General features: G+C 32.5%; 1 protein-coding gene across 9 annotated transcripts in view; it reads right to left on the bottom strand.

The window, feature by feature from the left end:
* LOC145296946 (choline-phosphate cytidylyltransferase A-like) overlaps positions 1-23,800 on the bottom strand; it is a 241,808-nt gene that overhangs the window by 71,189 nt on the left and 146,819 nt on the right. Inside the window, exon 1 of one of the 9 annotated variants that reach the window (XM_080143164.1) lies at positions 10,089-10,226. The exons of the other annotated variants lie outside the window; for them this stretch is intronic. The gene's annotated coding sequence lies outside the window, so the exon portion shown is untranslated. Of the gene's footprint in view, positions 1-10,088; positions 10,227-23,800 lie in introns of those variants that run through there. 9 annotated transcript variants of the gene reach the window in all.

Consider the following 23,800-nt stretch of genomic DNA (forward strand, 5'->3'; position numbering starts at 1 on the left):
AAAAGAGAAAGTGCTTACGTCGTAAACAGAGAAATCGGACGACGATTTTTTTGTTTACAAAACAAAGAAGCAGAGAGGAAGCAGAGAAGAGAAAGAGAAGAAGCAGCGGAGAAAAGAAGAGGAAATCTGCGACTGTCGAGAGTAAAGCGCTTCCATACACCCCTCTTCATCACTGAAATGAACAATAAGCCACACTGTTAAAGTTTGAACTTTTGACAATCTTTGTGTAAAACGAAAAATATAATTTGAAAACAAAATATATTTTTATATGAAAAGCCAGTGTGTCTTACGTCTTGGTTTGTTGTGCTGAGTTACGTCTAACCTTTGTATGCATGTTGATTCTTTGTGCGTCGGGAACGCTGTTATGACAAGCAATGACAGCTACAGAGAGAAAATGCACAGTCAAGGGGGAAATAACTGTCATCTTAGCCGTTACTATAACAACCAGAAATTAAACAACTAAACGATCCCTAAAAGACGGCTACTGGGTTTTTGTTGCAGCGGGGAACGTACTAATTACGATCGTTTCCCAGCCATGGGGTCCTGGCTATATAACACCCATTCCACTACAGATTGGAGGTCATCCTCTAGTGTTTATGCCATTTCTTTAGATATGTGTTCATTTGTTTTCCTGTCGTGCCTGTTATAGAGTGTGGTGTCATCAGCATATATACCCATCTCAGAGGAAATTTTGTCAGGGAGGGCATTTATGAATATAAGGAACAGTAGAGATCCAAGGATAGACCCCTGGGGCACTCCCGCATTTATATCATATTGTTTGGATGTACGACCATCGAGGACAACCTGGATTTTTCTCTTATCTAAGAAGGATTTAATTATGTTAAGTATTCTACCAGTGATACCGTATGATCTAATCTTCCTGAGGAGACCCTCATGCCATACCCTGTCAGAAGCCTTAGATATATCTAGAGCTATCGCTCTGCCCTTCCCCGCTTTGTCCAGTGAATGGTATATACGTTCAGAGATTACAGTTAGGATGTCTGCTGTGGAACGGGCTTGTCTAAATCCATATTGTTGGTGAGTCAGAAGTTTAGCATCTGTAAGGTGATGGACTAAAGCATGGTTAATTAAGGTCTCAAATATTTTGGCAAAAAGTGGGAGGAGGCTAATGGGGTGATAATTTAATGGGTCAGTTCTTTCGCCAGAATTCTTGAATACTGGTACCACAGAAGCAGTTTTCCAACAGCCCAGAAAGCAAGATTCATTAAGGCATTTGTTGTAGAGTTTGGAGAGAACTGGAGCTACTTCGGCTGAGCACTTTTTTAATAGCACAGCTGGGATGAGTTCGGGTCCACATGCTTTTGAAGTGTCAAGGTTTTTTATGAGAGCATGCACCTGAGCAGGGGTGATTTTCAGATCGTCTAGCATGGTGTCTGTCCGCATAGGAAATCTATATATATGTGTCATGTATGTGTGTGTGTATATATATATATATATATATATATATATATATATATATATATATGTAATGTATATCTGTATATATATATATATATATATATGTATGTAATGTATATGTGTGTGCGTATATATATGTAATGTATGCCTGTGCGTATATATATATATATATATGTAATGTATGTCTGAGCATATATATATATGTAACGTATGTGTGTGCGTATATATATATATATATGTAATGTGTGTGTGTATATATATATATATATGTAATATATGTGTGTGCGTGTATATATATATGTAATGTATGTGTGTGCATATATATATATATATATAATGCATGTGCGTGCGTATATATATATATATACATATATATATATATGTAATGTATGTGTGCGTATATATATATGTAATGTGTGTGCGTATATATATATTTATATGTAGTTTATGTGTTTCTATATATATTTATATGTAATGTATGTGTATATATATATATATTTATATCTAATATATGCGTTTGTATATATATATATATTTATATGTAATGTATGTGTTTGTATATATATATATTTATATGTAATGTATGTGTTTGTATATATATATATTTATATGTAATGTATGTGTTTGTATATATATATATATATTTATATGTAATGTATGTGTTTGTATATATATATATATATTTATATGTAATGTATGTGTTTGTATATATATATATATATTTATATGTAATGTATGTGTTTGTATATATATATATATATATATATATATATTTATATGTAATGTATGTGTTTGTATATATATATTTATATGTAATGTATGTGTTTGTATATATATATATATATTTATATGTAATGTATGTGTTTGTATATATATATATATATATATTTATATGTAATGTAGGTGTTTGTATATATATATATATATATTTATATGTAATGTAGGTGTTTGTATATATATATATATATATTTATATGTAATGTAGGTGTTTGTATATATATATATATATATATATTTATATGTAATGTATGTGTTTGTATATATATATATATATATATATTTATATGTAATGTATGTGTTTGTATATATATATATATATATATATATATTTATATGTAATGTATGTGTTTGTATATATATATATATTTATATGTAATGTATGTGTTTGTATATATACATATTTATATGTAATGTATGTGTTTGTATATATACATATTTATATGTAATGTATGTGTTTGTATATACATATTTATATGTAATGTATGTGTTTGTATATACATATTTATATGTAATGTATGTGTTTGTATATACATATTTATATGTAATGTATGTGTGTGTATATATATATTTATATGTAATGTATGTGTGTGTATATTTATATGTAATGTATGTGTGTGTATATTTATATGTAATGTATGTGTGTATATATATTTATATGTAATGTATGTGTGTGTATATATATTTATATGTAATGTATGTGTTTGTATATATATTTATATGTAATGTATGTGTTTGTATATATATATTTGTATGTAATGTATGTGTGTGTATATATATATTTGTATGTAATGTATGTGTGTGTATATATTTATGTAATATATGTGTGCATATATATATATTGTATGTAATGTGTGTGTGTATATATATTTATATGTAACGTGTGTGTGTATATATACATTTATATGTAACGTATGTGTGTGTATATATACATTTATATGTAACGTATGTGTGTGTATATATACATTTATATGTAACATATGTGTGTGTATATATACATTTATATGTAACGTATGTGTGTGTATATATACATTTATATGTAACGTATGTGTGTGTATATGTACATTTATATGTAATGTATGTGTGTGTATATATACATTTATATGTAATGTGTGTGTGTATATATATTTATATGTACGTGTGTGTGTATATGTATATTTATATGTACGTGTGTGTGTATATATATATTTATATGTACGTGTGTGTGTATATATATATTTATATGTACGTGTGTGTGTATATGTACGTGTGTGTGTACCTCCAACGTATGCCACAAGCTTAACATCAATGTAACTAATTTTTATTTTATATCATCATCCTAATATTTTATTTAAAAGAAAAAGCTCTAACTAATATTTTTTTTCAACATGCAAAAATAAAAATGTGAGACTAAAGTCGTGTTTACATTATCGACGCCTTAAAACAACGTTTTATAGTAATGACTATTTTAAAACCGTGAACATATGCATGTTTAAAAAATCTAGCAAAAATCCACTAATTGTCAGATTTTCATGAAATTTTCGATACTTATTCATTATTAAATTAATTTATATATTAAAAGTAGGTTTCATTAAATATATGAGAAAAAAAATTTTTTTAGGCTTTCTACCCCACCCCATCCATCATTTCATATTACGAAAACTAAAAATAATTTTAGGGTCATAAAAATTTCGACATTTTATAAACCTGAAGTGTTTAAACAATTAAAATATATATATGACCATCCACAAAAAAAAAAAAAATTCTAAAAACTAAATTTTTAAAAGACTTAAATACAATAAAATTGGAATATTCTGCGATACGTTTTAAGCATAGTTTTTTTTAGGTAAGGTTTTCCAATTTTTAATATATTTTCACATATTATTGCCAATTATAAAAAAGCAAATTTAACTAGAACTTGAAATTATTTTAATCGTTAAAGATGTTTACTTCTGAGGGGGGTGGGTCAACCTAATTTCAGAACCTATTTCAAAAAAAAAAAAAAAAAAAAATGTACTCAAGTCTGTAATTAATAAAATTAATATAAACCATAGCAAAGAAAAAACGCTGCTTCCCTGATTCAATTAAAGCAACTAGTGGCTTCCATAAAAAGTACACACAATTACACGTAGACACAAAATGATGACGTGGCTTACAGTGCGTAAAATGTTGGTGATTTTACACAAAAATTTACACGTCCCTATATACATTAGGTACTTCTAACGCACACCACATATTTAACATCCGATATGTAACATGATGTAACTGTAATTTAATACCATCCTAACTTTTTTTTACCATCTAAAAAAAAAGCTTCAAATAAACTGCTAATATTTAAAATTTTTTTACAGAATACGAAAATAATGAAATGTGAGATTAAAATTGTGTTTACATTATCGACGCTTTCAGACATTCCTGTGTAGTGATCATTGTGAAGGCATAAACACACCTATGCTTAAAAAAATATAGCAAAAATCAACACATGATCAGATTTTCATGAAATTTTCGATACTTATTCATTTTTAAATCGACTTACATATTAAAAGTGTCTTTAAATATATGAAGGGAAATTTTGTTTTTTTTTATGTGTTCTACCCCCCCCCCCATATTTCATGTTATGAAAACTAAACAAAATAAATTTAGGTTCATAAAAATTGCAACATTTTATAAAGCAGAAGTGTTTAATATATATATATATATATATATATAGTAATTTATAAAATATATATGGCGATTAAGCTACACTGAATATTCGGCGTTTCATCCACTCTGACTCCTCAGGCTTATGCAGCAACGTAATGTATGTGTGTGTGTGTGTGTGTGTGTGTGTGTGTGTGTGTGTATATATATTTATATGTAATGTATGTGTGTGTGCATATATATATATATATATATATATATATATATATATATATATATATATATATATATATATATATATATCAGCCTGAGGAGTCCTAGAGTGGATGAAACACCGAATATTCAGTGTAGCTTAATCGCCATATATATTTTATAAATTACTAACTAGCTCTATCTACGTATTGAGCACTTTTGAAGTAAATACTTAAAGTTTACGCATAAATATATACTTTCGTATATTAATTTTATGTGAGTAAATTTAGTTATATATATATATATATATAAATAAACCATTAAAAAATTTACTTATCTTGAAGTTGTAAATAAAAAATGGACATAAAATCAATATTATGTTAAACAAAAAAAAAAAACGCCTTTCTCAATAATACAATTATTTGAATAAAAACAAAAACAATTTTAAAAATTAATTAATTTTAAAAAGAATTAAATGATATTAAATTCCAATATTTCGTGATATGAAGCTTTAAACAGAATTTTTTTTTTTTTATTAAAGGTTTCCAATATTAAAAAAATATATTCATATAATAGAGTATATGATTATCACCAATGATAAATTAGAAAATCCAGCATCAACCTAAAAAAATTCATTTTTGATTTCATGTTTTAATTGCAGTGGCAAATTTATTTTTGCAGCTTTTACAAAAAAAACAAAATAAAAAAAACCCGTTAATTTTCGTCAACAGAGTATGTATTGTTTGTTTTACAAAAGGTAAGTCTTGTATTATTTTTTATCCATTTTTTTTTTTTAATTTATTAAGAAATTTCTGCATCAAACATAAAAAGTTTATCGATTAACGTGTAAATTTTGATTGTTTTTGCAGGTTTTTTCTTAAACTTATATCGATATCACTAACAATAACATGAACTATTTTTTTTTTTTTTTGTAATATATGAGAAATTACCTTTTTGGAACTTATGCACTTATGTTACTATGCTAAAATAATAACATTTAGAAAGCCATTCTTAATATGGAGAGGGAGTTTTGTAACTATTTTGTGCTTTCATCTAACAATGTGATAAAAAATATCATAAAACAATAAAATTTAACTTGAAAATACGATTTAAAAAATAGCATGGTGACATAAGCGCATAAGCACCATTTTTATTAGCATCTACGATTTGTTTAATAAAAAATAAAAATAAGTTTTTATTTTCGTTCTTTTTTCAATGACTAATGTTCAAATGCTAATCTATCTATAAATATAAAAGCGAAAATGTGTGTATGTATGTCTGTAAAAGGCTTTTTTTCAGAGAAGCGATCGGTCGATTCACTTCTTAAAACTTTATATCACGTCTAAATCATAATTTTCTTGGCCTTCGGGACAAGATCAAAGTGTAGTATCTATTCTTCAGATGCTGCACTTCAATTTCTTGTTCTCTTTCGGTGGAGGAGAAACCCTTCACGACTGAGACAATTTTTATTTTTGTACCTTTTCTCCACGTTAAAAAACGACCCTGGTGTCTAACTCTGTCCCGTGGGGAGGCATAGTAAATAGGTACAATGGGGGTCGCCTGTTTATTTAATTTACTCGACTTTGAAAAGATAAATATTCAAAATTTTTCAATCGCCGCATGTGCATTAAGCTTTTTAGTATAATAAAAGCGAAACTAATTCTGGCGGCATTTTTTCGGAAATGTCCGAATGCAATCAGCTGTGATCAATGTGGAGTTTTTCCTTATATGAGACAATTGCTATTCAATTTGGACAATCCCCTTTTTATGGGGAGCTGATTTTCCCCACAACATCTTGGGGAAAAAAAAAAAAAAAAAAAAAAAAATACTGCCCCCGCAGTCAAAGTTACCTCATTAAGTGCCAAGTTTTAATACTTAAATAAATTCAAACATGTTTCTGTTACTATTTCGTGGTGGCCAAGTGGTTAACGTTGCACGTTTTTTTTTTCACACTTTAATTTCCAACATCGACTCAAGGGTTCAGGTTCGATCCTTCATACTTATCTACCAAAACTTTTTTTTATTTTACCCCCCCGACACAAACACCCCGCTGTTTTGATTTACCTAAAACCACACACACCTCCAAACACCCGGGCAACGCCGGGTACCCCCCCCCCGCTAGTTTATATATATAAAAGCGAAAATGTTTGTATGTATGTATGTGTTTGTATGTCTTGCAAAAACTTTCGATAGAGGCGACGGATTTTCATGAGTTCGGTATCATTTTGAAGCTCAACATCTTGGACGACAAATATCGAAAAATTGGCCAAAAACATTAATTCCTTCACCCTAAATTGGACCCTTTTCTACAAGAAGGGGTGCCGAAAAAATCGTTCCTTCATTTTCTCTCCTCCTGCTACTACGACAATGAAGTCATATTTGACCTAGAAAACATTTAAGTTAGTTTAAACCACCTGCAAGTGTTTTTAAAGGTTTAATTTTGTTCCTTCTCAATTGTATGTGTCTTTGGCGTAGGGGTAACGTGTGAGGCTTTTTTCTTTTCCGCCTTAGCCTCGATGCTTTGGGTTCGAGCCTATCTTCCTACCTAAACTTTTTTTTTTCCCCCTTTTACACCTTTTTTTTCACGTTTGTTCACTGTTTTGCTTCATTTTGGTTTTTCCAATTTTTTTTTAACCTCGTGTGTTTTTTTTATAATATTAAAACAGGGTCACTTTCTCTTATATACACACCTCCAAACACCCGGGCAACGCCGGGTACCCCTGCTAGTATTTTATATTTAACATACAAATATTTATAATATTATTAATCATTAAACTCTATAATAACAATTATTGTAAATTATAATAGTACGCAGCCTAATATTTATAATTTTTTTTTTTTGTTTGTTTAGATAAATATCGAAACCAAATTAAAATATAATATTTATGCATATTTTATGACGAGGCAACGCCGGTCGGACTGCTAGTTTATATATATTTTATATATTTTTTAATAATTATATTATTTGTGTAAATCTTAAAACCTAACAAAATTATAACAAAAAAAGATTAATTATTAATTGCAGCTTGCAAAAAAAAAAAAAAAAAAAAAAAAAGAAGTTTTTTTAAAAGTCATTAAGTCGCTTCTTCTGTCCCATACTTATTGAAAACTTTGTATAGTTAACACATGTGCTGACGTCACCGATTTTGTGCTCCGTTCTTCACAATCAGTTGGAGGTTCATATATATATATATATATATATATATAATAAAAAAATTACAATAAGTTTACCAAGGTAATCAAAATGGTAAACTTAAAATATATTATAAATATTAAAGAGTTAATATTTACAAGTAAAATAAACTCAGCCAGATATAAAAGCTCAATAAAACCGAAAAGGAAATAGAGCTTATAATATGAACAAATGATTAATAAAACATGTTAAAAGACATCTTGAAAAAGAGTTAAAAACATATTTAATTTTAAAAAAGGAAACACAAGATAAGTGGATAGTCCTTAATCCGCGGAGTTTCGAAGAAATACTCTCCTTCTCATCAGAGGGCAGGAATTAGCAAAATGCAGGATCGGATTTTGCATATAAAAGTATTTAATGAAACTACAAGTAAGTCACAGATCTTACTTGGTTAAAAAAAAAGGTGAGGTAAGGGGAACAGGAGGCAAAAGAAAAATGATAAAAAGATTTCACATGAATGGACAGTCCGGTGAGGGGTAAAAATCCAAAAATGGTAAAATCCAAAACGGTTGAATTTAAAATTTCAATCCAATGGGTAAATTCCAAATGGTCCAAAATAATCCAAAAGGCATATATATACACTAGCAAAAGTACCCGTCGTTGACTGGGTTCAAAAACAGCCTACAGAAAATGAACTCTGATTTATGAAAGTATGATAGGTTATGAAAAGGAAGGGTTGTAAAGAGATAGCTTCAAATTTGGGGCTATCAAAACCAAAGCAAAATATGATGAAAGTAAAAATAAAATAGATAAACCCCATAATTTATTATACCATACCTGTTCACACTGAAACACTTATCACAATATTCTGTGGATCTATATTAAAAAACCTTATTAAACTTTGTGACATATTTCCATTCTATGGAGGTCAGGCGTGAATGAACACCCATAATTTTATTATACCATATTTTTTCAAACTGAAACATAATTATCAAAGTATACTTACGCAGATAGATATGAAAAGTCTTTATTAAAGTTTGTACCTATTTTCATTCTATGGAGGCCAGGCGCGAACGCAGGCCCCACAATTTTATTATACCATCCCTATTTAAGTTAAAACATACTTATCAAAGTATTATTATGTACATCTATATCAAAAAAACTTGTAAACGTTGTTTTTTTTTTTTTTTTAATATTTTAATTTTTTTATTTACATACTTTGTGGACCAGGCACGAATGCAGACCCCACAATTTTAATGAACCACCGTTCTGCCAGATCAAACATACCCTTTCCTGTGTCTCGATACATTTTCTATATATGGAATCAGTTTTTTAAAAAAGTCAACCATATAGGAGCCTATTCGTGATCAGAGACACACACAGACATTCAGCTTTATATATATATATATATATATATATATACACACACACACACATCATATATATTTAATCTGATGTAAGGTTTCTCAATGTATCTTGTGTAGTTTCTTACATTTAGCCAGAGACACACACACAGAGGCACAATTGCAACTTCAGTTTATGTAAGAGACTAGTAAAGTTATTTTATGAATAAAAAAAGAACATGCAATATTGTCTTTTACCTACTCCAGTCCTCGTCCTCAATCGCGTTTTTAGTAAAAACTTTCTACACACTTCTTCTAGTCTCCTGACTCATTTATGATCGAATAATTGTAATATTAAAAAATTAAAAAAAAAAAAAAAAAAAAAAATTTCAATAAAAACAAGTTTTTTCCCCCCCTGGATTCAAAAATTTACTATTAGTACCTTAATTTCATCTGTTCCTTATAAGTCGAAATATAATAATCATTTCAAGGTCAACGTGATTAAAAAAAAAAAAAAAATCATGGAAATTGCTCTCAACATGGCATGAAGCCACTTGATGTAAGGAAGCAAAAAATAAAAACAAAATCTTGCCAACAATACATACACGGAAAGAATTGACTTTTGATCGCGATCCTCGTACAGAAAATAGAGAAAAGATAAAAGGAAATTTCTTTGGCTTACTACATCCCACGCTTCCAGAAAATATCATGATAGTCAAGCTATAAAAATATTCTTTGAAAGAAAATACCCCCCCTCCGCCTCCGGTTACTATTTTTAACACATAACCCAGTTAAGTCATGTGTCTCTTACCGGTCATGTTGGAGTGAGTTTGATATTGCGTAGAAAAACTCCAAAGATGGAAAAAAAAAGTGACAGATTTGAAATAAACTACATAGTTTAACCACACCCTCCCTACCTGTCTCCCTTTCTAAACCAATGTTACAGTTTAATGATAAAAATAGGATTTCGGCAATCAAATACTAAGAGTACCCATCAAAAATTTAAAAGGAAAAAATAATCGTACTGACTACTTAATCAGTTAATTAACTCAAGTAATGTAGAGAGAGAGAGAGAGAGAGAGAGAGAGAGAGAGAGAGAGAGAGAGAGAGATGGTAGGAGGAAGGGAAAGGATAAGAGGAGAGAGAAAGAAGCAGATATAAAGAGTGGGAGAAATGAGATCCAATAGTGTGAGAGAAAGAGGGGATAGTGTGTGTGTGAAAGAGAGGATGAAGTGAGAGAGAGAGGGGGGATAGTGTGTGTTAGAGAAAGAGGATAGCGTGAGAGAGAGAGGATAGTGTGTGAGAAAGAGAGAGAGAGAGAGAGGATAGTGTGTGAGAAAGAGAGAGAGAGAGAGAGAGAGAGAGAGAGAGAGAGAGAGGATAGTGTGTGAGAAAGAGAGAGAGGATAGTGTGTGAGAAAGAGAGAGAGGATAGTGTGTGAGAAAGAGAGAGAGGATAGTGTGAGAGAGAGAGGATAGTGTGAGAGAGAGAGGATAGTGTGAGAGAGAGAGAGGATAGTGTGAGAGAGAGAGGATAGTGTGAGAGAGAGAGAGAGGATAGTGTGAGAGAGAGAGAGAGGATAGTGTGCGTGTGAGGATTGTGTGTGTGTGTGTGAGAGGATTGTGTGTGTGTGTGTGTGAGAGGATTGTGTGTGTGTGTGTGTGTGAGAGGATTGTGTGTGTGTGTGTGAGAGGATTGTGTGTGTGTGTGAGAGGATTGTGTGTGTGTGTGTGAGAGGATTGTGTGTGTGTGTGTGTGAGAGGATTGTGTGTGTGTGTGAGAGAGAGGATTGTGTGTGTGTGTGAGAGAGAGGATTGTGCATGTGTGTGTGAGAGAGAGGATTGTGCGTGTGTGTGTGTGAGAGAGAGGATTGTGCGTGTGTGTGTGTGAGAGAGAGGATTGTGCGTGTGTGTGTGAGAGAGAGGATTGTGCGTGTGTGTGTGAGAGAGAGGATTGTGCGTGTGTGTGTGTGTGAGAGAGGATTGTGTGTGTGTGTGTGAGAGAGGATTGTGTGTGTGTGAGAGAGGATTGTGTGTGTGTGTGTGTGTGTGTGTGAGAGAGGATAGTGTGTGTGTGTGTGAGAGAGAGGATTGTGTGTGTGTGTGTGTGTGTGTGTGGTTGGTTGTTTTACGGCATATCAACACTTTTCAGGTTATTTAATGCCGAATCCAAAGATTTAAGAAAAATCTTTCAATAGAATATATTTGTTGTTTTCAAGTCGGTTTCTATTTAACCCATAATTGGGACCCTAACAAGTACTACCACTCCGGGTCAGAGTGGACCTGGGAGCAATGGTAATTAAAGGGTAGCTCCACACTCCCCAAAGCCTGCATGCTGGGGCCTCACCACTAGATATAGTTTAAGGTCATATCCAGGACCTAAAGAAGTGGGAGTTGAAGTATTAATAGGAAAAATAAGAGTAGGAATAGTAAGATAAGGTAAGTTTTTGTTTAATGGCATATCAACCCTATAGGTCATTTCATGCCATGAAATGTGAAGTAAGTATTCTTCATTGAGTCTTTAGGTGATAAATTGTTTTTAATTAAGACTTAGTATTTCTAAGTCCGTCTTTTTCTAGGCTTTTTTTCCTTTCAAATGTGTTCCAAAAGTTTAATTCTTCTTAGAAAATCTAATATTTTATAAGGTTTTCCAAATATTGCTTGAAGATTTTGTTCTTTGAAATATTTCACGAATATTTTCATATTTTTTGCATTCCATTATTATGTGGTTAATGGTTAGTGGATGTTGACAGGTTCTACATTGGGGGATAGCTTCTACTTTCAGAAGGTATTCAGGAGTTAGTCTTGAATGACCAATTCGAATTCTGGTAAATATAGTGTCTAATTTTCGTATTGGTATTATGGTCCTATCTTGACCAACATTCGGTTGTATTTCTCTAAGTTTGTTGTTTAGTTGTTCGTTCCATAGTTTTTACCATTTGGTTTTTATATAGGAGTTTATTTTGTTTTTCCTATCTGTGTATGGTATTTTTATGTTTGATGGAGTCAAGTTTGTTGCGTCCTTAGCCAGTTTGTCAGCTTCTGAATTCCCTTTTATGCCGACATGACTCGGTATCCATGCTAATATTGTTGTTTTATCTTCCTTTACTTGGTGTTGGTATATTTCCATAATTTCCAGGATGTACGGGTGGTTTATGTTCCTTTCTTTCAATGCCATTAAGCTGGACATGGAGTCACTGAAGATAAGGAATTTATTCTCGCTAGACTCTCGGACTAGTTCTAGAGCCATCTTAATAGCCTGTAACTCTGCGGTGTATATAGAGGCACCATCCAGTAATCGGACTTGCTTGTGTATATTATGCATTTTTGCTGCTGCTCCTACTCTTTCAGTTATTTTTTTAGCCATCTGTATAGATAGTTTTGTATGTGGAGTATTTATCCCTAAGTTCTAGGAATTTGTTTTAATAGGTTTGGTAGTTAGTCTGTTTTTTAGCCGTTTTAATAGTCATGTCTATATATGACTGTGATTGTCCATGGTGGAGTATTATTAATTGTGTAAGTTTGTATGTTTTTTGGTTCTTCGTATCCTTCTGTAATAGCCTTTTTAAGGCGATATCTCAGAGGTTTAATAGCTGTAGGTTTGCTGGTATAGAAATGTTTATACATTGATGTATATATTTTTTCATGAGCAGGATTTTCTGGTAGACTTAAGTTTAAGCGTATATTGGAGAGAGAGTTTTTCCCATCTCAGGTGGAGGGGGAGTTCATTAGATTCTCTGTGCAGGCTTTGAATAGGTGATGTTCGGAAGGCTCCTAAACAGTCTGAATGCTTAGTTTTGTATGGGCTGGAGTTTCTCTAGATATGATTTCCTTGTTGAGTTATATATAATGCAACCATAGTCCTATTTAGGTCTAATGAGTGCTCTATATAGTAGGAGCATGGTTTCCCTGTCTGATCCCCAGTTTGTGTGTGATATTATCTTTAGTATGTTTAATGCTTTTTGGCATTTTTATTTTTTGAGTGTTTCTATATGTGGCTTGAAGCTAAATTTGTTATTCAGGATCATCCCCAGGTATTTGGTTTGCTGTACCATTGGTATTGCGTTGTTATTAATTTTTAGTTGTGGGTTATGATAATATCCTCTTTCTTTTGCAAAAGTGCATGCAAACTGTTTTGGTTTTTAAATCCATTTTCATCAGCCCATTTCTCTATTTTGTTAAGGCATTCCTGTAATTTTTTTTTTCTATTGTTAACATATTAGTGGATGAATAGGTGATTGAAAAGTCGTCTACAAAGAGGGATTTATCAATGTTTGTGGTCACTAATTTACCAATACTATTGATTTTTAGCAAGAAGAGTGTAACGGATATTATACTGCCCTGGGGCACTCCCGTCTCTTGTTCATGCACTTCAGAAACTTAAGAAATGTTAGAATATAGTTCTAGCTGATATATGACTAATATGTTCTTTTTTAAAGTTTTTGATAAAGGCTAGTATTTTTAAGGTATGAAAGTATAGTGTGGTGTTTGTTTTTCTTGAATAGATCCTAAACGTTTTTTTTTTTTTCCTTTATGTAAACTATATGTTTGTTTTTGTTTTGTTTTATGGCATATCAACCACTTTGGAGTTATTCAATGCTGAAACGTTAGTTATGATGTGTTATATATTGGTTTGTTTTTCTTAAGGTTTTGTTTTTGTGAAGGGGGGACCTTTTCTTATATTTAAGTGTATATTTTAATCTCTTTCAGAAAATTAATACATCCTGTTTATGACACTAAACCAGTAGTTCCCAAACTTTTTTACATTACGGCTAATTATTTAATTCTCACAGCACATTATAGAACCAGGTGTTTGTGAATGTTTGTTTGTTCTGTTTTACGGTATGTCAACCACTTTTGGGTCATTTAATGCCGAAACGTTAGTTATGTTTTGTTATATATTGGTTTGTTCTTCTTAATGTTTTTTTTTTGTGAAGGGGGAACCTTTTCTTATATTTTAGTGTATATTTTAATCTCTTTCAGAAAATTGATAATTTTTTGGGGATCGATCTTGTTTAATATTGTTTTTAGATTGTTTTCTTGGTAATACTTTGTTCGGGTTTGTTCAAGGTCAATGCAGTTTGTCAGTATATGGTGTATTGTGTAGGGTTCTTGACACGTTATACAGATAGGTGACTCCTCCCCTTTTAGTAATGGGAATGCGACCTATTACTACCTCTTCTTTTAACTTTTTGGTGCCTCTTGTTCCAATATTTGGTGTTATTTGGAATAATTTGTTTTCTGTACATGAGCTCCAGTTTTCTTGCCATTTTCTCTTCAAATTCTTCTTCGTTGCGAGCCTATCCTTGTTTTATCGTTATTTCCATGGCAGGTGCTCGTCTGAACTCAAATCTCTGGTCCCCCTCCCCCTCGCCAATCTTTCATGAAAAACACCCATCTAGCTAAATCCACTGTGAAAAATTTCCCCCACTCTTTATCTGTGCCTAAATCAAAAACGTGGATTCCATGAACAAAGCTTCTTTCTTAGAACTGCACGCCTGTGGAACTCTGTTCCGTCTGCCTGCGTCCCACCTGACTACAACTTGGATGTCTTTAAGTCCCACGTTAACAAATTCCTAATGAACCGTCCTCTTAAGTAAACACTTCATTAAATCTCCACACTAACGTACTGTACTTGCAATAACCCTTATCCCTGAGTGGCTTCCGGGCCTTGATAAGTGGTGACCACCGTGTAAAAAAAAAAAAAAAAAAAATATATATATATATATATATATATATATATATATATGTATGTTTATTTTAGTCTTTAGGTTTGTATGGGGGATTTTTCCACTTATGTGGTTTTGTTGCAAGGATTGCTTTGCTACCTTATCTGCTTGTTCATTCATGTAGATGCTGATATGATGGCTTGGTATCCAGCAAAAAATGTTTTTTTTTATGGCATCTATTTTGTTTAGCAGCTTTGTAATGAGTGGATTTGTCAGTTTTTTTTTTTTCTTAGTATTGAGAGCGAGTCTGTAAGTACGAGATATTTTTGATGGTCATCGTTGCTTATTATATTTAGTGCCAAATCTACGGCTGTTGCTTCTGCGCTGAAAATAGAATATTCGTTTGAGAGTCTTTCCTTTAGTTTTATTTTTTTGTGGATGACTGTGCACCCTACTTTGTCTCCATTGTTGAGGTGGGTTGTGTTAAGTTTTGAGACATTGTGTTGAACAAAGATGGCGGCGTAGTTCAAATTAGTAACCAAGATGGCGGCCAAGAATCAAATGCAGGCCGTGACGTAGTTAACTGCTATATGTGACTCCTGCATGTATGGAAGCATGTGTGGTTTACTTCGGCATCAAAAGCAACAGAGTGGAGTCCATTCTCCTAGGCTTTGTCTTCTCTCTTTGAGAACGGGTTATATGTGTTCTGGATATTAAGTAGTTCTTCATGGAAGATTGATGGGTGGGTTTTCGTTTTGGGATATTTATTTAATTTTAATATTATGTGTGGTTGTTTGATCATCTAGGGTGGAGTTTTTGATTTGTTATATTTATGTATTTTTGTTATGTTTATTTGGGCTTCTGTGAGGAGGTTTTTTATGCGGAAGCTAAAGGGTTTGATGATATTTTCTTTTCTGTTGAAGAGGTGTGTGTATTGTGGATGGAGGGTACATTGGGATGCTGGATTTGCTGGACATGATGCTAGCTTTAAGTAATATTGTAGCACAAACTTCTGTCGTCTTAGTATCAGTGGAGGCTCATGAACCTCTATGTAGAGGCTTTCTACTGGAGAGGTTCTAAATTCTCCCAAGGCCGATCTTAATCCTTGATGATGAATTGTATTTAGTTCTTTTATGTAGAACTTCCTTGCTGCTCCATATATGAAGCATCCGTAATCCATTTTAGATCTAATTAGAGTTTGGTATAGTTTCAATAATGTGACTTTGTTTGCATCCCAATCGGTGTGTGCTAGGACTTTGATCAATTGCATTGTCTTTTGGCATTTTGTTTTGAAATATTTTATATGTGGTATAAAAGTCAATTTTTTATCGAATATATACCTAAATATTTATGTTGGTCGATGAGTGGGATATTCTTGTTATCCAGTTTCAGATTGGGGTTGTGGTGGAATTTTCGTAGTTTGCAGAAATGGATGCATTTAGTTTTTTCCTCTGAGAATGTAAATCCGTTTTATATAGCCCATTTGTTTATTTTATTCAGGCAAAGTTGTAGTTTGTGTTTGGCTGTTTGTATATATTTAGATTGGTAGTATATAAGTAGGTCGTCCACATATAGGGCGTTTTCAATTCCTGGGTCTATGTTTTTTATGATATTGTTTAACGTTGAAGAGGGTGACAGATAGGATACTGCTTTAGGGGACACCCATTTCTTGATCTTTGTGGATTGAAAAAGTGTGTCCATCCGTACTTAGAAGGTTCTATTTGTTAAGAAATTTCTGGCATTCTGCCCCTAAGTCTTAGTTCATACAGGTCTTTTTGGATTCCGTATTTCCAAGCAGTGTCATACGCCTTTTGCATGTCAAAAAAGAAATTGCTATTAGATGTTCCTTTGTTTGCAAATGCTTCTCTTATGCGTGTTTTCAGTTTTATTAAGTGGTCGGTGAGGCTTCTATTTTTCCAGAAACTCGACTGACTTTCTGTAATCAGATTTTTGCTTTCCAAGTACCAATTTAGTCTTTCATTAATCATTCTCTCGAATGTTTTGCACAAACAACTAGTGAGTGCAATGGGTCGGTAGTCTGTTGGGTTTGTATGATCTTTTGGTTTGGGTATTGGGATTACTATTGCCTGCTTCCAGTTTTTTGGGATACTGTTATTTATCCATATTTCATTGTAAATTTGTAGTAAGTAGTCTAGTGATGGTTTTGGTCGTTTTTTTTGAGAAATTGGTAATGGATCTCATCAGGGCCGATTGCTGTATCGTGAGATTTGTTTATTGCCTCCTCTAGTTCTGCGCTATTGAGTAATTGGTTGTAATTTTCTTCATTTTTTGATTTGAAGTTTATTTTTATTTTTTCTTCATTTTTTTTTTATAGCTTGGAATTTTTTATTTTGGTTTTTTGATGATGAATTCATTGAGAATTGTTCAGCTAACTTATTTGCGATATTTTGTTTGTCAGTAATCTTTGTGTTGTCGCATATAAGGTGTTTAGTAGGGTTCTTTGTATTTTTTCCTGCTATTTTTCTGACCATCTCCCCCTTGTTGTTATAAAGTCAGGGTATTCAAGTAGACTGTGTTTAATTGTGAGTGGAGCTTGACATGGTATACAAATGGGTTGATTTTCTTTTCTCAAAAGATATGAGTGGGTTAAATGAGTATGTGACCCATTTTTATTGTAGCTAGTGTGACTTCTTTTGTTTAGTTTGGTGTTTTGTTCCTGCTTTTTTAATTTTTGGCATTATTCCATATAATTTTTTGTTGTTTAAGTTTACCATTTTTCCATTGTGTATGTATTGATGTGTTTTTTTAAGATCTGGGTTAGGAATTTTGAAATTTGAATCAGTTGGAATGCTTAAGTAAAGTTTTTTCTGCTGAATCAGCTATTTCATTTTCTTGGATAACGGTATGGTCTGGTATCCATTAGAAAATAATCTCTTTTTGTTTAATTGTGTTAATTTGTGGAGTAGTTTTGCAGTTAGAGGATTGTTTATCTTTTTATCTTTAATTGCTTTTAGGGCAGATTGAGAGTCTGAAAAGATTATGTATTTGGGATTTTTGTTGTTGGAGATTCGACTGAATGCTAAGATTAGTGCATGTATTTCTGCACTAAAAATGGAAAGTTTCTTTTGGGAGTTTTTTTTTTTTTTTTTTTTTTTTTTTAATTGACTTATTGGGTACTGCAGCATTGGCTGTTGTATGATTTTCTTTGGACCTGTATAGATGTGTATGTGGTCTGGATATTTATCTCTGATTTTTTCTACATCTTGGAAAGTTATTTAGTGGATTTTTTTTTTTTTTTGCATATTTACTTAAGCTTAAGTCTATATTATTTTCCAGGGACAGGTTTTGAAGAGGACAGTTTCATAGATTTTGGTTATGAATAGATTTATTTCTTTGGAAATGGGTTTTATTCTGAGTCTAAAACTTTTAATAATATTTTCTTTTTGTTTGAAGAGGTGTTTATGAATTGGGTTTAAGTACTCTTGTGCACTGGATTGGTGGGATTGGCTATTAATTTTGTGTAATATTTTAGTCCAAGGTTTTAGTTTCTAAATTATGGAGGAGTTTCATGTACTTCTGGATAAAGACATTTTATAGGAGAGGTTTGGAATGTCCCCAGTGCTAGTCTTAGTCCAGAGTGGCATATTGTGTTTAGGATTTTTAAATATAATTTCCTTGTGGATTAGATCTGTACAGTTTGATGAGCGTGTTTTTGTCGGCTCCCCAATCTGTGTAGACTATGACTTGTAAGGGTTGTAATGCTTTATTGCATTTGGTTTTTGAGGCAAAAAGTTTAATTTCTTGTCAAAAAATCGATTAATTTTATTAATGTAGTGCTGTAATGTTCTTTCAATGTTTGAATGTATTTCAATCTATAGCTGATTAGGCAGTTATCTACGTATAACGAGCTGTGATGTTGGGGGTGAGTTATTTTATTATATTAATTTTAATGTTGAAGAGAGTTGTTGATAATAGCTGCCTTGAGGTATTCCTTCTTGATTTTGCAGGTTTGATAGGGTGGAGTCTATGTGTACTTGGAAGGATCTATCTTTTAAGTTCTTTATGAATTCAGGCAGTCTGTCTCTTAGTCAAATGTTGTGGAGATTTAAGATACCATATTTCCAAGTGGTTTCATATGCTTCCTCAAGGTGGAATAATATAGTTGTTACATGTTCCTTATTTATGAAGACTTCTCAAACATAATTTTCGAGGCTAGTGATGTATAAAATTTCTTAAAAATGCCTTTGTTTGATTGCTGTTTTGCATTCTGGATTGAATCATGTATTTTTTTTTTTTTTGCTAGGAGGGGAATATTTAGGGATGCATTTTTTTTTTGGCTATTGTGATAAATACTTGCGTGAATTCTTCCATTTGGATTTGATGTTTTGTTAATTGAAGTGAATAGGGTTGGCTTTGTTTGTATTCTATCTGGGTGTTTGGTTATAGATGGTGTTGTTGTAGTTGATTATAATAGGATAATGGTCGCTTGGTTCTTCATAGGTGCTCCATGCGTAATCCATAAAGCTTGAAGTTAATTGCACTTATTGATACATTTATTAGGTTTATGCATATGGGATTCTTTTGGCTGAGGAGGCAGACATCATTTTTATTAATTTTTCAATTTTATTACCTTTTCAGTTTGTTACTTTACATTCCCATGTGGCAATTAAAGTCTCTTACAAGGATGAACAGTGATGGTAATTGTTTGATTAAACTTTCTAGTCCGTCTCCTGTTATTGGTTCATGGGAAGAGAAGGTATATTGAGCAGATTGATTGTTACTTGAGTTGCAATTGCTTGGAGATTGGCTTTGACAGCAAACTTAATTTGAGGTATGTCATTCCTTGCGAAAATTGAGGTGCCTCCATTTGCACGAAAGTCTGTGTTATGGATGTACTTATATTGTTCATAGTTTGGTGTTTTGAGATTGCTATTGTTTTGTAGGAAAGTTTCTTGTAAGAAGCCAATGGATGGGTTGAAGTGTGAAATAAGTATAAGTTCATTATAGTTTAATTTTATTCCACAACTATTCCATTAGATGATTTGTTGTTTTTTTTTTTTTTTAATTTTTCTCCATGAAAAATTTTTTTTTTTTTTTTTTAAATTTACATCTCTCTTTGGAGGTAGAGTTTTTGTTTATTGTTAGAGTTTTTGGTGAAGAGTCTTGCTGGGGTTTTTCTTTTTTTTTGTTTGAATCAGGATGTAGATCTAGCTTTTGTTGGGGATGTTTTGGGTTCTAGTTCGGTTTTTTTTTTTTTCCTTCTTGTTTATTTGTGCTTGTCTTTTTTTTTTTTTTTTCTTTAGTATTATCCGTAGCATTTCCAGTTTCCATCTTTTCTAGAATTTGGAATCTATTTTCTGTGTCGGTTGCTTGACTTTCATCTCATCTGGAATGTTCTTTATTTACTGTTTTATCATTGGTTGTGTTTTTATTACTTTCTGATATTTGTTTTACTGGTTTTAGTGGTATTCTTATTACAATGTTTCTGTTGTAGGTGGGTTTTTATTTTTGGGGTTTGGATTTGTTGTTTCTGTGGTTTTATTATCCAGATTTGGGTATATATTTTTAAGTTGTATTGAAAATCTAGCCATTCTTTATGGTTTAGTGTGATTAGTTTGTTTATTAGTTCTTTGTATTGGGTATATATTTCATTATGTTGGCTTTGTTTGAGTTTTTTGTTACATGTGTTTTTTTTTTTTTTTTTTTTTTTTTTTTTTACACAGAGATCACCACTTATCAAGGCCCGGAAGCCACTCAGGGATAAGGGTTGTTTTTTTATAGTATGTATTTACTATTTTTCTGGTTTCTGGGAAGGTTATGTTTTTTTTTTTTTAATTCCACTTTCATTATTTCCTTTTTTTTTTTTTTTTTTAAATATATTTTGAATATTTTAGAAAAGGATGAGAGGCCCTCTCTGCAGTTTGTGCATTCTTCTGTGTGATCTGGTTTTCTGTCACCGCATTTTCTACATATTTTTTTCGTTTGCATACTTCTTTGTGGTGTCCATATTTGCGTCGATTGAAACACTTTAGTGGAGATGGAATATACTTCTACATTTGGGGTTCAGATATTTCTTTCAGTATTTTAGGGGTTATTCTTTTTTTATTCAATTTTCACCCCAAACAAGGCACAGTGCCACTTTGAAGCAGGGGGCTACTATCAGGGACTTAATTAGCGGGGTCATTATGAAGGGAGATGAGTAGAAAGATGTTTGTTCACATTACACTTGAACTTCCGCATATCATTGCAGTTGGGAAAGCAGAATCCTGGAAGGGAGTTCCAAAGACCCGCAGTTCTGGGGAAGAAACTATTGGAGTAAAAGGCTTTCTTGCACCTAGGGATCTCTACTGTAAAGGGATTAGACTTAGTAGCTTGTCGGGTTTGTCGGGGGTAGTTACGTCGGGGAGGTACAAGTGTTTGCAGTTCGTCAGAGCATTCACCATTAAAGTATTTGTAGAACAGGCAGAGGGATGCAACATCTCGTCGATGGGACAGAGGTTGAAGCCTAGATGACAGTTCAGGACTTATCAGGTTGGCGACTCTCTTTTGAACCCTGTCCAGGAGCAAGAGACAAGCAGCAGATGCTCCAGCCCAGATGTGACAACAGTACTCCATACATGGGTGAATGGTTGCTTTATAGAGGTATAGGATACTGTCAGGCGTAAGTAGTTTTCTAGCATGGTAGAGGGAGCCAACCTTCCTTGCAGCAGCCTTGGCAATGCTCTCAATGTATCTATTCCAGTTCATATTCCCTGTAAACGTTAGGCAGAGGAGTTTAAAAGAAGTACTTTCAGGTAATGTGTTCTTGGCCATTGCTATTGGTGGTAGAGAAGATTTCTTGTAGTTATTGAAGGAAACAAGCTTAGTCTTAGCAGCATTGAATGTGACCAACCATTTTTGTCCCCATTCCACTACGGATTGGAGGTCATCCTCTAGTGTTTCTGCTATTTCCTTGGATATGTGTTTCAAGGGTTGTTAAAGATCAATACATATGTATTTATCATCATTATTTTATTATATCTTTTGATAGTGATACGGGTGTGGCTGACTACTCCTTGCTTTCTAGTTCTGTTTTTATTTCCTCTTTTGTTGCTAGAGATGACTCATAGCTTTGGAATTCTCCTTTTGAAGTGTTTAGTGTGAAAAGGCTACATTTGAACTCATGGAATTTTTCCATTTTCAAAACGTTTAGAGCATCTTTATAATTGGTGACTACAATTAACAGATTTTCATCTTTTATTTATTTTTTTTTGTAGTTATTTTGGGACTGCATTTGGTGGATATTATCTTTTCTATTAGGAAAGATAATTCTCCATTTTTTTCTTCTCTTTTATTAATTCGATAATTAGAAATCTCGGAAAGTTTCTTTCATGCATGAGTGATGTGGTTTTCCTTGTTTTGCATTTCTTTTCATCCTCTGAACTAGAGAGGCCAGAATCATCTGAATGATTTCTTTTAAGGGTATTTTGAGGGGTTGATGGTGTATTTTTCTATTTTTATTTTGATTGTTTTCATCTACCACACACCCTACCCACCTCAAAATCCAAAATTGAAACATAAAAAGGGTGGGGGCCCATTTGCCCTGCCTATGTTGGAGTTGACCCTCAGCCACCATTTGCTTATGTTGGTTGGTTGGTTGGTTGTTTTTGTTTTACAGCATATCAATCCTTTTCAGGTTATTTAATGCTGAATCCAAAGATTTTGAAGAAAAATTTTTAAATAGAATATATTTGTTGTTTTCAAGTCGGTTTCTATTTAACCCATAGTTGGGACCCTAACAGGTACTACCACTCCGGGTCAAAGTGGACCTGGGAGTAATGGCAATTAAAGGGTGGCTCCACACTCCCCAAAGCCCTGCCTATGTTGGAGTTGTACAGATGAAGACAGAGGAGTTCTAATCTTCCCAATTGATTGACCCTCAGCCACCATTTGGCATCATATATTCAAGGATAAAAACAATTACTGGATAGGGGGAGGATAAGTTATTGGGTTGGAGTTGGTTGTATATGATGTGGCTTGACGTGACCAGCCAATTGATCAGATTGGGCCTCTCGACCTTCTGCTTAGCCCAAGTAAGGGTCAAAGTCATATGTTGCAGAGCTATGTCTTTTTTGTGCTTGGGTTATAACCTACTCAATCACCAGGATCCCGTCCCAAAGCACCATGGGTCACCATGCACATTAAATAGGTGGCCCCATTGAGAGACTTTTACTCTTTGCAGGGGCATAGCTGCCATATTCTGATATTGAAGACAAAGATAGAGGGAGAGAGAGAGAGGGAGAAAGAGAGGAAGAGAGAGAGAGGAAGACAGAGAGGGAGAGGAAGAAAGAGAGAGAGAGAGAGAGTTGGAGGAAGAGGTAAAGAGAAGTTTTAAAGAAAACATGTTACAGACGTAAAAAAAAAAAATTCAAAAAACTTTTCCATTTTGTTACCCAACACTGTAGCCATACATAAATATTTATGATCTGAACAATGAATTATGAATGACTAAAAATGGCAAAATTTTTACATTAGCTACGGAGGAAAAAAGCATATTCCTAACAAAAAAAAAAAAAAAAGAGTCCATCAAATGGCAGGCAATATTCGTATGTAAAAAAAAAAAACATTTATGAGTCAACCAGATAAGAATGTAAGCTGTTTTATCAACATTATCAACATTATGGAAAGAAAAATCAATGTCTCTTTCTT

The sequence above is a fragment of the Euprymna scolopes genome, chromosome 17 (genome assembly GCF_053919585.1).
Source record: "Euprymna scolopes isolate OS-2025 chromosome 17, ASM5391958v1, whole genome shotgun sequence".
NCBI lineage: Eukaryota > Metazoa > Mollusca > Cephalopoda > Sepiida > Sepiolidae > Euprymna > Euprymna scolopes.